The sequence below is a fragment of the Myotis davidii genome, unplaced genomic scaffold (genome assembly GCF_000327345.1).
Source record: "Myotis davidii unplaced genomic scaffold, ASM32734v1 scaffold591, whole genome shotgun sequence".
NCBI lineage: Eukaryota > Metazoa > Chordata > Mammalia > Chiroptera > Vespertilionidae > Myotis > Myotis davidii.
Genome location: NW_006284340.1, coordinates 1,621,567 through 1,633,498, shown reverse-complemented (window position 1 = coordinate 1,633,498; position 11,932 = coordinate 1,621,567). Strand labels below are relative to the sequence as shown.

General features: G+C 40.9%; 1 long non-coding RNA gene across 1 annotated transcript; it reads right to left on the bottom strand.

Moving 5' to 3' along the window:
• LOC102757366 lies at positions 1–6,963 on the bottom strand. The gene is made up of 4 exons (XR_001515412.1): positions 5,996–6,963; positions 3,982–4,157; positions 1,360–1,454; positions 1–31 (listed from the first exon to the last, which is right to left on the bottom strand). It is a non-coding gene; the product is annotated as an uncharacterized LOC102757366 (long non-coding RNA).
• Between the last annotated feature and the right edge of the window lie 4,969 nt (positions 6,964–11,932).

Sequence of the window (11,932 nt, the reverse complement as noted above, 5' to 3'; positions counted from 1 at the left end):
TCTCTTTGTCTCTCCCCCTCCTTTCCACTGTCTAAAAATCAATGGAAAAAATATTCTTGGGTGAGGATTAACAACAAAAAACAACAACAAAAAGAAAAGCATTTAGCTATGTTTTTAAGTGTTTTGTTTTTTTTTTGCCAATGTAAAACATGAAATCTAATAAGATAATTGAGGGCCATTCAATCTTCATAATTAAGTTCACTTTGCAAGAAGTAATCTGTAGATATGAAAGATACGACCACCTCTTGAGGCTCAAGCTGATTATTTTGAAACAACTGCCTCCTTGCTGGAGTGGGTTGAAGGCTTCAGCTGAGCAAAAGCTGTTATGGACGACCGTGCGTCCAGCATCCACTCTCCCTTCCAACCTCTCCCACATGCCACTACTGACAACTTGGTTCTAACTGTGGAAATGATGACCATACCTCTTCAGCCAGCAGGGTCTGGAAGGACTGAGGAGGCTCATTTTTAAACATTGCACTTTAAAAATTGGAACCCGTGAGATGAAGACAAATTCAATTAAGCGGAAATGAGTTCTGTTTTATTGCCTGCTGCTGAAGGGCCCTGGGCACGCTGAAAGCGAAATAAAAAGCACATCACTGGCTCTCTCTTTCTTGGATTGGTCAATTGGCCCTTTTTGCAGTAGTTGCTCCAACTGTCTCCCACAGTGACAGGAGCCAAAAAGAGAGAGCTCAGCAAAGTCATCCCACCCACACTCTGCTTGGTAGGCCCACGAAAGCACAGTTTCATGCTGCTAGCTCTGGGAGGAGACAGCTACAGGTCTGGAGGTGTGCCAAGCGTTCCTTTGCTTAGGGAGGCAGAACTCAGGTGGACAGAGAAGGATACCCTCACTCTCACTGCTGCCCACCTGGAGACAAAATCATTTTTACTCCCTCACTCGAGGACTGCGTGCAGCCAACTGGGCAGGTTCGGGGCTGCAGGATCCTAGATGCTGCTCTGAACTTGCATTCAGACCTCAAAGCACCTGCTCCCCTAAGCTCTGGATTGTTGCCCTCACCCTTCCCAGTGTACATTTTGTACAGTGAAAAGAAATGAAGTCTCATTTGCTGGAAAAAAAAGGAAAAAAGACAAAAAAAGACCCACCCATCCTTATTTATTGCCATGTGACTTTGAAACAGAAGCTGGTGCGTTTGTTTGTATATGCCTCCTGTGTGTTGGCATGAGATGTGTATGGTAAAACTATGTTAAATAAATATGGATGTTCTTTAGAAGGTGGTGTGTCTTGGTTTTCATTTAGTTTTCTCTCTTGACCTAAATCAAATGCAAAGCTGTGCTGACATGGGCCCCTTTTATCACCAGAAGAAAACCCACAGTACAACTCCGAATGCCAGAACTACTTACATCCATAAATAGCAGAACTGCTCAGTGAAGGGGTGGTTAGAGTTCTCCGATTTCTCTTACAGCAATGTTCTAGGGCCCAATCCTCTGCTCCTAGACTTAGGGAATGGGCAGAGAAACCTGTTGACTACATTCTTTTTAGTTAGTTTGTCCTTCACACTTTACACATTTTCTTCCTTGAGAAAGTATGTGCAAATGTCTACATTTGGGTGAGAGGTGGATAGAGGGTTAGAAACACCTCATCAGAGTCATCAGGGCTCTTAAACAAGCTTTTCTAGGAAAATCTTCATTCAGACTTTTTCTCCGCAGGAGGCTTTATTAGTGTGCCGGACCTGAAGTATAGTGAAGATGGAAAGAGCAACAGAGATTCTTTAATTAAAAAAAAAAAGAGTCATAGCCTTTCTTTAGAGCTGGGGTCCCAAGTAGGAAAAACTAGAGAATGCCTTTTCCATTGGTGATTAGTAGTTTTGTTTGGTTGAAGAGAAGATCCAAGCAGAGGTGTATTGTCCAATATGGTAGTTACTAATCACACACGGCTATTTACATTTAAACTGCTTAGTATAAAGTGAAAAGAAGTTCATTTCAGTCCCTCACACTAGCCATATTTCCAGCGCTCAAGAGCTATGTGTGGCTATGGTATTTGGACACAAATATAAAACATTTCTATCACTGCAGAAAGTTCTACTGGTTAGTGCTGATGGCATCTGGCTCAGCAGCAACAGAGAAAACTCATTCATCACCTCTTTAGTTACTAGTTAACCTGGAGCACTTGGGGACGTATTCTGAGAGTCCTCAGACAGTGGTAGTGACAACTGTCACATCCTGTGTGGCTTGTTTAGGTACAAAGCATGAGGCTGGGTCTTGGGATCAGTTCTCAGTCTGTATAAAGTGAAAAGAAGTTCATTTCAGTCCCTCACACTAGCCATATTTCCAGCGCTCAAGAGCTATGTGTGGCTATGGTATTTGGACACAAATATAAAACATTTCTATCACTGCAGAAAGTTCTACTGGTTAGTGCTGATGGCATCTGGCTCAGCAGCAACAGAGAAAACTCATTCATCACCTCTTTAGTTACTAGTTAACCTGGAGCACTTGGGGACGTATTCTGAGAGTCCTCAGACAGTGGTAGTGACAACTGTCACATCCTGTGTGGCTTGTTTAGGTACAAAGCATGAGGCTGGGCTCTGGGCATCAGTTCTCAGTCTAAGGACGTCACCAGGTTGTTGGGACTCAGTACCTAAGTTTTAGACTTACTTTGTGCCCCACAGTCAACCCAGTTAAACAGGAAAGGCAGTACGTTCTCAGGCAGGACCTCCACTGAGATTGTTGGAGGGCTTCAAGGTCTTTCGTGGAGACCCAAATCTCTGCTCTGGACCCGGGCCGAGTCATCTCCTGTGGTAAATACTTTACAAGGCTGAGAAAGGCAAAGGCCTTACTGGGTATGTGCCAAGGAAGGCTGAGGTTCAGAAGGACCTTACTAGGTGCGAGCGAGGGCGAAGACGAGAGCACCCAATGGGAGCGGGGAGTTTGGATAGAGCAATAAGGAGGTGCTGCACATGAGGACTTTTGTTTCGTCCCTCGCTTGGGTGGTTGTTAGGGAAATTTGCCAGGTGGCTATGAAGGCCTCTGTTGCTACTAAATGTGATTACTTATCTGGGTATTCCTGAGGAACTCATAATGGGGCTCGAGAGTTCTGCCAGTGTATGCAGTAGGCTATTGATTCTAACACTGTACACCATGTCTGTAGTCTATTCTCAAACCCTCGTCACAAGCTGTCTCTACTGAGTCTTTGTTTTCCAAACTCTGTCAGTCGCTTTGAGTGTATCAGGCTGACGATTCATTGGAGTGTTTCCACTTGGTGTTCTAGTGCACCCTGATCCCACCACACTAATCTAGTAGCAACGTTTTGGAATTACCAAGTAAGTTCTCAGCTCACAAAGGGAGGGAGGATCGGGTCCTTCTTTCTGGCTCGGTCACTGGAGACCAGCTCCTGAGCACTATTCTCTGACAGAGCCTTTTCAGAAGGACAGCTGCTTAACACATTGCGGACCAGTAGTCTTACTGCTAGCTTTACCCAGTGGCCAGGTAAGTTTCTATTGAACAAGTACAAAAAACGTTTTACACAAATGTTAAAGGCACGCTTTAGAATTAAATACCCATTGCATTTTGAAGTTATTCATTACATGTTATTACAAGCTAATATCTTTTTAAAGTACGATACTTTGTAAAAACACTGTGTACTATGAAGTGAGAATTCTCGTGATCCATCCGCAATGTGTTAAAGAAGAATAAAGGAAAGAAATCACCGGCCAGAAAGAATGAAATAAAACTCAAACTCAGGAGAGCTGAGGAAGGCACAGCAGTCAGTGTCTGCACTGCTTGCCCTGCCTGCTTTCTCCTTGGGGCCAGGATTCCCCTCAGCCAAAGTCAGAAAAGGAGGAAAAAAAGACCAAAGGTAAGTCAGTACGTAGTAAATTTTAACCAATTGTCAAACTAGAAGTAAAAATCGTAAAAGGTGATCCTCAACGTTTCTGAATGTATTTCCTTAGATGTGCTATTTGAGACATAGTTTAAAAATTGTCCTTTACAGTCTAAACAGAAAATGGTTGCATCCCTTTGCCATACCTCTTTAGACGGATGCTATTTCAGTTTGGTCATTTGGAAATAAATCCTTGCCTTCCCTCTGGTCCTCTGCTGGATGTGCAGTGAGCAGCGAGCAGTGGCGCTCGGTTGGGTGCTGGTGTGGGTCACGGCTGCCCCAGAGAAGCAAGCAATGGTTAGCCACTGCTGCTGAGGAAATACTGTGTTAGGAGGGAGAAAAAAACCCAATGTTTATAAAATGGGGCCAAATCACTAGAAAGAAGAAACTTACTACACCTTTATAAAAGGAGTAATAAAAAGAATCCATCCAAACTATTAAACAGAGGTCTTCAAGTCGTCTGCACCTGCCCTGGGAGAGTACATCACTCCCTTTTGGAGGGAGTGGGCTACTGACTATAACACTTCTTAATAAATTTTTCTTTCCTTTTCTTCTCTCCTTTTTGTCCAATGTGACTTCAGGATTTTCCTTTAGAACCCTTTCCTTCGGCCTCTCCCCCATTAAACACAGACATTGAATGTAGGCATGTTATTAACTGGGATGTTATTCTGTAATTAAATGGACAAGTCACAGGCTGTCCCCGGCAGTGCACTTGCTCCCCCAGAAGGGGCTCCTAGGGCAGAAATGCTGCCATGTGACTTACGCACACCTTGGGTTATTTAGTAACTACCGCATCGACCAGAACTTCCAGGAACGGCTATCGCTGAAGCTGGGGGAGAGGTTTTGTTCTGTTTTTTAAAGATTTATCTTCCTCTCACTTGCTTGCCAGTGATCTCCTGTTGCCTGGGAGGGGTTTGGGGATTTTGGAAAGGCTGGGAATTGCTTCCTGAAAGATAAAATACAGACCCCAAAGAGTAGTCTTGGCACACACACTTGGAGTTGGAAATAAAGCAGTTAAAAAAGGCAAAAAAAAAAAGGCCATTAAAATGGTAAATAGGTTTCAACAGATGGCTCCAGCACAGCAATGGAAAGTCCAGGCAAGGACTTTGGGGTTAAATCTCGTATTTTAGTCACCTGGGACAATTACTCCAGAAAAACAAACATCTGTCAAGTTGCCAGCTCCACTCCTCTAACGTGGAGCCCTTGACCACTGCCTGCTCATTGCCAGCGGATGGGTAGCCGCCCGCAGACAGCCACCTCGGGAATCGAGAGTTGCTTTTTCGACACCTGTCAACTGCAGGGCTTAAGCTCACTCAGGCTAGAGGAATATGAGAACCAAGAGCTATATTACTGATGGGCCTGGACTTTTATACTCAATATGTGTGCTGGCTCTATTATTTTTTTTTAGAATCATTTTAACATTTAATGCTTCTCAATTAAAGTGGTTTCCCTGAGTGGATGCCAAGCTTCGTTTAGAATGCGCATTAACCACTTTCCCCATCAGTAGTTAAAGGCACTGAGGGATTTAAACAGCAATCCACAGGTCTGTTCAGTCAAGGTTTGGCGGAATAAAGCAGATTATAAACAATAATATATGTCTTTCTCTTCTTTTTTTGGAAGGGTTCCAAACTCACAAACGGAGCTAAAGTGCTATAAACATATCCAGGCCTAAGCTTTGGGCTCTACAAATGTACTCTGTGAAAGCCACCGGCCCTGGTGGTGCCACTTTTTATCCCGTGTGTGTATGTGGGCACGTACTTTAAAAGAGTATTTTATTATACAAAGTGTCCATCAACTGAACTTACCTTCTAAGTATTAAAATGGAAACCGGCACTGCTACACAAGCGAGAGGAAAAATAAATCCTGACTGCAGGGTGGGTGATGAATTGGCTGTTGCAGCCCAGGGCAGCCCACTGAAAGTCATCCCTCTGTTCCTCAGGCCTCACTGCCCCCATGTTCAGCCTCGGCCTTCATAGTGTCAGGTTCAAATGGTCCTTTTCCCACATGTGAGAGAAACCCACCCTTAGTGCCCGGAGTTCCACCATGAGGCAAACGAGTTAATGGGGCCATCACTGAATAGTTCCACTGGGTTTTTAACCTCAGTGTTGTTCTATTGCAAACTCATGTTCATTACTTCTAAATGTATACACTGGCACGTACCTTGTGAACGCCCCGCTCTGGCTCCCAAGGCTGGAAGCTTCCTATTGCCACAGGAAGGAACAGCACCCTCGGAAATGACTCCAGCACACAGGTCCCAGAAGGAGAGTAAAAGATGTAAAATAATGACATTCATTTTATAACAATATACTAAAACACAGGAAAGAAAGTTTGAAGAATTTATATGTAAAAGTAAAAATAGTAAGGAATAAAATGTCACGAATGCCCAGTAACTATGGTGATCCATACAAGGTTCAAGCCACTACGTCCTGCTTTTCGAGGAGAAGCATGACAGGACTACTTTAAGGATAAGTGAATAAAGATGAGGTTAAATAGCTTTTCCTGTTCAGTCCTTTAATGCAATTAACGCATATGTAAAAAATTGATCACTCTCGGCACATAATAAACGTTAGGTGGTAAGTATAACAAGGGAGCTTTCCCCCATCAGTCTGATAATCATTATACTTTGGTCCAAAATCTCTCTGATGAAGGAACTGTGAATGGTTATTAAAATAATTAAAGCTGCTCAAGGTAAAGCCCCAGTAACGACTGTCATAATTTTTCAAATCACATGATTACAGAAGACTGCCTTGAAGGCTTTTTATGTTTTAAGGAGAAAATCCAATGTGCATATATAAAATCCATAAGAGGCTTAACAATGCACCTTTGAGTGTGGTTGCTTTTGTTTGCACTTTAGCTTATCCTGAAACATGGTGTAAAACTTTTGAACTTGGTATCACTAGGCTTGGTAGATCATTTCAATTCTGTGTAAAAGTCTATATAAAGATGGGCATTTTCCTATCAGTTCTGAGTTTTTCTTTGCCATTGTAAAATAGAGAAAATACCAATTATTTCTGCTTTTATAATGATTGTGAGGTTCAATTAACATGTTTGCCTATAAAGTCCTGTATAAAAGTAAGGTGTATTTAAAAATGGAACTCCCACTGAAACCGGTTTGGCTCAGTGGATAGAGCGTCGGCCTGCGGACTGAAAGGTCCCAGGTTCGATTCCAGTCAAGGGCATATACCTGGGTTGCGGGCACATCCCCAGTAGGAGATGTGCAAGAGGCAGCTGATAGATGTTTCTCTCTCATCGATGTTCCTAACTATCTCTCTCCCTTTCTCTCTGTAAAAAATCAATAAAATATATATATTTAAAAAGAAAAAAGATGGCCTGCGGGGTCTCTGACCATCGGAGAAAGATAAATATCACATGATCTCACTCATATGTGGGATATACTGATCAACATTATTTGATGAACAAGAATAGATCCAGAGACAAATGATGAGGAGGGGAGGGTTAGAGAGCAACCAAAGGACTTGTATGCATGCATATTAGCATAACCAATGGACACGAACACAGGGGCAGTGGGGGTCAATTGGAAAAAAAGGAGACATGTAAAACTTTAGACAAAAAACAATTACGGTGTAATAACTGTCATGTCATTGAAGTTCAGATGTATTGATTGTAAGGTACGTTAGCTTATGTATGAATCACTAAGAAAAAACGCTGCCAATTCAACTTTGACATGCCATTGTTTGTAAAAGAACCAATTTTGGATACGTTAAAATACAAAAAAAGAGAATTGATCAGATATAGTATTATAAATTCTATTAAAGCATTTGACCCAAAACACCATAGGAATTGGAATTTGAAATTCACTTATAAATATTTAAATGCAATATTTTCATTACTAAATTGTGGCTGGTAGGTTACATGTTTATTCTGTGATAAACATTTATTTATAAAGGGATAAAAGCCTTCATGTTTCAACTGATAAACATTAAATAAACATTTAAAAGTCTTCATGTTCAACTGAAGCATGTATTAGCCTGGGCACTAATCCCTCCTGCAATCCAAACTCAGCTTTGCTATAGTCACACGCCTTGTTCATTAATCCTCAGAGATGCCATGTACACGGAATAATAACCCATAGCCAAGTAGTTAAACCTGGCAGGAAGCTAAGAAATACCTATTTAATAGAAAGGTTCACTGGATTATAGCAACCTTTTAGCTGGAAAATGCTGAAACATTAAAAAAAGATATAATAGATATGCTTCTAGATATTATACTTTGGTTGTTACCCTTCTACCTGACAAGCATAAGAGATAACAATACGTGGCCAGTTGGCTGACTTCTTACATCTTTATTAGAGACACAGTTAAAGTAGGTTTAAAAGATTTAGTGAGTTTTTGATTAGCAATTTATGAAATTCTATGAGGCTTTTCAAGATATCTCATGCAATGCCTTGAAATAACATGAGTAATTGTAAATGTACACGATAATGAGAGGAGGGAATGACAGTACCTGCTGTTTAGTAAACTCTCAAGACGTATTGGTGGCAGAGCTTGAACACTTCACAGGAGTTTTGTGCTCTAATAGAAAGGACGGCAATTCAGCAGACTTGGTTCTAATTGTGGCTCTACTGCTATTCTCTAACCTTGGGCAACTGAAGTAACTGTTTATGTCTCAGGTTCATCCTTGTTTAAGTGGCCTTAATAGCAGCTGCACTACCTAATTTATAAGGCTACTGTGGAGGGGCGGTTTAAGCATCTTGAAAAGCCGCAAAAGCTAAACATATAAACAAGCATCATTAGTGAGTGACACAGAATTAACAGGTGGGCTCATTTCTGCCCTGTAGCAGAATGAGAAGTCAAGGGCCAACTTTTTGGCCAGTTCTCTTTAGAAATTTCCCAGTGTGGTAGTCAGTGATAAAACTATAGTCTATATTGTTAGAAATCTTGATCAATTGTTTTAAAAAAGCACATCTCCCATTCTTTCAAATAGGCATGACAACACCTCAGATATTATCTAGTAAAAGCACTTAAAACCATGGAAATTGGGCCAGTCAACACAAGAATTCTCATTTTTGAAATACTCTTAACAAGGAGCCAGGAAAAAGGATTCTAGGTGGGACCCACAGACCCCTGTGAACTATACTTCAAGGCCATTGTAATCAAAACAGTCTGCTATGGGCATAAGAACAGGCATATAGATCAATGGGACACAACAGAGAGCTCAGAAATCAACCCATGCGTCTATGGTCAATTAATATTTAACAAAGGAGGCAAGAGACTACAATGGAGTAAAGATAGTCTCTTCAATAAAAGGTGCTGGGAAAACTGGACAGGCACATGCAAAAAAATGAAACCAGACCACCAACTTACACTACACAAGACTGAATTCAAAATGGACAAAAGACTTATAAATATATGTTGCAAAAACATAAAAATTTTAGAAGAAAACATAGGCAGTAAAACAGACATCTCTTGTAGCAACATTTTTACCGATATGTCTCTGAGGGCAAGAGAAACTCTGAAACATATACAAATGCAACGACATCAAGTTAAAAAGCTTCTGCGCAGCAAAAATAAAATCAACAAAATGAAAAGAGAACTCACTGAATGGGAGAACATATTTGCCACTGATATATATGATAAGGGGTTAATTTCCAAAATATATAAACATACAATTCAACACCAGGAATACAAACAATCCAATTAAAAAATGGGCGAAGGACCTGAATAGATGCTTCTCAATACAGGACATACAAATGGTCAACAGACATGCAAAAATGCTCAAGGTCACTAATTATCAGAGAGATGCAAATAAAAACTAGACCTAACATCTGCCAGAATGACTACTATCAATAAATCAATAAACAACAAATGCTGGTGAGAATGTGGAGAAAGAGAACTCTTGTGCACTGCTGGTGGGAATGCAGTCTAGTGCAGCCACTGGGGAAAACAGTATAAAGTTTCCTCAAAAAATTAAAAACGGAACTGCCTTTGACCCAGTGACCCCATTTCTGAGAATATACCCTAAGAATTCTGAAATACCAATCAGAATATATGTAACCCTATGTTTACAGCAGCATTTTTTATAATAGCTAAGACCTGGAAATAGCCCAAGTGCCCATCAGCAGATGAGAGAATAAAAAAGCTGTGGTACATTTACACAATGGAATACTATATGGCTGTAAAAAATAAGGAAGTCTTACCGTTTGTGATAGCATGGATGAACTTGGAGAGTATTATGCTAAGTGAAATAAGCCAGTTAGAAAAAGACAGATACCATATAATCTCACTAATACGTGGAATATAATGAACAAAATAAAATGAACAAAATGGAACCAGACGCATGAATACATGGAACAGACTGGCGAGTGCCCAAGGGGAGGGGAGTGGGTATGACTGGATAAAGAAGGTGAAAGAAATAGCTAAACAACATATATGCATACCCCATGGATACAAGTAGGTGGGGAAAGGAGGAGGTGGACAAAAGTGAGGGGAAATGGGGACTCCTGAAATTATGTCAACACTAAAATTTGTTTTAATAAAAAAAACACACTAAAATAAAAGCTGCATACATCTTGGTTGCATTTGCTGTAACTAGTGCATAATGTCTCTTAAAACACATTCAATTAATATGGAACATGAGAGTATTTAGATAAACAGTAGGTTGCAATGTAGCTGGATTGTGGGAAAAGCACAGATAATGAAGAGAAAGCTTTACTAGAATGATAGTACCATTTCAGCACGTACTAACATGCATATTTCTTCTACAGATAATTAAAAACTGAATAGCCTTGGGAATGGCTTGGCTTACATCTCAGAAAATAAGTTAGTTTAGAAAAAAAGTGAGCAGCATTAATAATGTCCCATTTCTGAAGGGGCTTGTTTCAGGACAGGTTAGCCTAAGCTACTGGAAATCCTGTCCATTGTCGAGGGCTCCACTAAGCACGCTTATTGCTTGTTATCTAAATAACAACATATTAGAAACATTATTTTTAGCCCTGACTGTTATGGCTCGGTGGATGAAGCGTCGGCCTGCGGACTGAAGGGTCCCAGGTTCAATTCCAGTCAAGGGCATGTACCTTGGTTGCAGGCACATCTCCGGTGGCGGGGTGTGTGTGTGTGTGTGTGTGTGTGTGTGTGCAGGAGGCAGCTGATCGATGTTTCTAACTCTCTATCCCTCTCACTTCCTCTCTCTAAAAAATCAATAAAATATATTAAAAAAAAGAAACATTATTTTTAAATGGTCATCTTTGCACCTCAACCTGTTTCTTACTTCATTTCTTTTCATATTACAACTGTCTACTTTCCTTACATAATAAGAAATGTCAAAGAATTCCCCAGATGGAGTTCTTTAGGCTTAAAGGGGAAAATGTAGGAGCCAGTTTCAACAGTGTCATACTTATCTATCCTTTACATTAAAACTGTGGCATACTTGTATTTTTAACAAAAAGCAGATGCTCTCCTGGCACCTTGAAATAACTTTAATCACACTAAGTACTGAGGCAGTATGGCTATTTCACATTCCCAAACAGGCCTAACAGTTCAGACCTGAGCCCATATGCAGAGGCTGCTGCCATATGTGACAGGGACAGTATAGTCAATTAAGACGGCCCTAGGGAATTGCTCCCTATTATGTGAAGGTGAGTTGAAGATATCCTGATCTAACCAGTGAATTCTCCAGAACCTGTGTCTCAATCTTAGAGTGAGGTCACTAAATCTTATTCTGGTACTTCCTGTGACTTCTATATCCCAGGAAATGCTGCCCTTCTGCCTTTTCTTTTTCTTAACACCCCTTTTCTTTCTTATCTTCCCAATTCAGTCTGCCAAGAGGCTAGACATTTTAGCTCCCTATTCAGACCCGCTGTACAAAATGCCACACGGTTGTGTGATCCCCACCACACTGGGATTTCATGCAAGTTTCCCTCACTGTCAGTCACATTTTGTTTCTGTATGTTTCTTAAAAGAGCAGTCATGTTTAATATTGTGAACTATGATGCGACTCCTCTCCCTACCCTCAAGAACAGTGATAAATTTCAGAGCACGCTCAGCAGAACTGGACTGCATTATGCACAGTACACGTTCATCGCCAAAACTGTACTCGCCGGAATGTATGCAAGCAGAATGAATTGCTGAGACTTCAAAA